This window comes from Borostomias antarcticus (genome assembly GCF_949987555.1).
Source record: "Borostomias antarcticus genome assembly, chromosome: 17".
In the NCBI taxonomy this organism is placed as follows: domain Eukaryota; kingdom Metazoa; phylum Chordata; class Actinopteri; order Stomiiformes; family Stomiidae; genus Borostomias; species Borostomias antarcticus.
In genome coordinates, this window is record NC_140250.1 from 2,106,313 (window position 1) to 2,108,880 (window position 2,568).

Below are 2,568 nucleotides of genomic sequence, written 5' to 3' on the forward strand. Positions count from 1 at the left end.
CTGCAAGGAGAAGAGCCGTCATGAGATCTTCTCGACATGCTTGTAGTTGAGGTAAATATTGAACGTTAGCTTGCTAGCTACGCTAGTTAGCTAGGTTAGTTGATAGCCCCGCATGTGCTGGCTTGGGGCTAGCTATACTGTTACATCTGTACCAGGGATGTTATAGTAAATAGATTCTGAGAGGCAGGTAAGCAAAACAATAAAACTCAACTCATTTTAAAGAGGTGGGTAAACTGAGTTTACCTGGGTTTACTCATCACTACACGCCTGCTTTGTAATGTTACATTTTAGCTCTACAGATAATGACATCTATCTATTATCATATTGTAAAGACAAGTATATGCCATACGCACAAATGAGTTAAAGTTTGCCCTAATAATATTCCCCCTGTAGGCTCACATGGAAGACAGAGGTCCTTACACCCAAGTCAACCTCCACTCCCTGCTGAGGACCTATTTTGACGGCGCGGACACAAGGAGGGACTTCAGATTGTCAAAATCGACACAGAGGAACCTTGGTGATGGTCAGGAGGATGGGGCAAGACCATGGAGGTGCTAATAATAGCAATAACAATAATAATTCATTGCATTTAGAGCTTTTCTCAGTACTCACCCTTTACAATGGTCTTGTCATTCACACACAGGTGCTAGTCTTTGGAGGTAACATTACATCAGTCATTTAGCAGACACTTTTGTCCAGCATTACCTTAGTCATTTATTTAGCAGACACTTTTGTGTGTCTGCTAAGCGACTTACAGTAGGCCTAATTGCATTTAACCATTTAAAGGTTGAAGACCTTGATGGTGGCCATGGTCCTGCAGCTGCAGATCATCCCAACCCTGGAGATGGCCTCAGAAAGTGTCTCGCAGCGGCAGCATCAGCACCAGCACAAGCTGCCTGGATCGCAGCTCTTGGTGAGCACGACTACCCCCATCCTGCCATAAGTAGTCAGTCTATCAGTTCATGAGTGTGCTTTGCCTTGTTCCTTATAGACAGCCTTGAGGCTTTAAACACCGATCAGTTGGTTATAGGCAGCCTTGAGGCATTTGTTTAAATGTATTTGTATTTAAATGTATGTGTAACACTGTACATAGTAATCAGTTTAAGTATTTTAGGGGGAGACAACAGATCAGCGTTCTTCTGTCAGTACCTTTTGCAAGGAAAGCTAATGATCTGACCAAATATAAACAAGTCAAAAGTATATTTGAAGACCATTGTGTAATAAAAATATCCAAGAAATGTTTATGGTTGTGTTTCTTCCATTATACATGTAAAGGTTACTTCTTGATGTATTAACATTTCAACAAAGTGTAATATCTACACATCAGACACATTGTCTTGATATGTGTACAGGTCATGTACAGTAACTTGGAAGGTCTTAACACAACACGCAGAGCGCTTTGGACATGTAACTCCCTTATCAAGTAGTCGTTAGTCAGACACATTAAACAGTGATGCTTTCATAACCGTCTCTGAATAATTCCAATGAAGCATTGTGAACCAACATGTGTGTTCCGTCTTTTATGCCTAATTGCAAACTACAATGTCCATTAGGAATGTTCTTTTACTCTAATGACTGGTTTTAGGTATAGTGACATTTGTTCTTTGACTGGGAATACATTACAAGGAATGACACACAAACACCAATTTAATTCAAGAAAATACATTTAATAAAAAATAACAAAAACAATAATGGAACAAGATAAAACAGTTTTTTTTGACTGAGGCTTCTAGAAGCAACATCAGCCGGTCCTCCCTCTCCTTAAACAACCCCCTTTCCTCCCTCCACTCAGCCTTCATCTCTGCCTTCTCTCTCCCCCATTCAACATCAGCCGGTCCTCCCTCTGGAGGACGGCCAACTCTTCCCTGTTTACGGGGAAGAGAAACACCACGCTGAAAGGCTTGGAGTAAGTTAACTAACGTATGCATTGTTGTTCAGAAGCAATCCAGCGGTCTGTTTACTTTGAATATTGATTTATGTAGGACCTACATCTTAGAAGCTGGGCTGCAGGGGACGACGGAGACAGCCTGGATAAAGCACACAGAGAACCTTGTAGTCATGTACAAGGTGATTTTGATCTACAGGCTACATGATAGCAAATATATTGATAGGGACTCACAGTTTGTATGACACTAGAAAACTGTTATCTAACCTCATAGGACCTAAAGAGCCCCAGAACTGGGGTCAGCAGAGGGAGGGGAGGCCACAGCCGCTTCGTGGAAGTGGTACGGGGTCTTGGAAGAGGCGATGGGGGCCACCCATGCAGCCGTCCTCCAGAGGATCATCGTCCCTGGTGTGGTCGTTGGTCCCTGTAATACATCCAGAAGTATTATGGGACAATGAATACTAATATATGATATATGAACAGTTGAACTCGTTTAAATCACGGAATGAACAGACAATTGTTTAAACAACTTCAAGTAACGTTAGGCTCGGTGGCTTAGGTCAGCCATTTAACAACTCATCACAATTTCGACATTTCTTATACATTTCTTAAGCAATCATGGTCATATTACATGGAAATGTTACTCTGTTTGTCTTGATTCTAGCTATAATAACATTTAAGCT

The 2,568-nt window shown here is 41.5% G+C and overlaps 1 long non-coding RNA gene across 1 annotated transcript in view; it reads left to right on the forward strand.

The window, feature by feature from the left end:
- The window catches only part of LOC311320547, a 1,320-nt gene extending 118 nt beyond the window's left edge, over positions 1–1,202 (forward strand). The window contains exons 1-3 of the long non-coding RNA XR_014630846.1: positions 1–51; positions 394–551; positions 787–1,202. The exon at positions 1–51 is cut by the window's left edge and continues 118 nt beyond it. This is a non-coding gene — a long non-coding RNA (uncharacterized lncRNA). The remainder of the gene's footprint in view (positions 52–393; positions 552–786) is intronic.
- Positions 1,203–2,568: the final 1,366 nt, after the last annotated feature.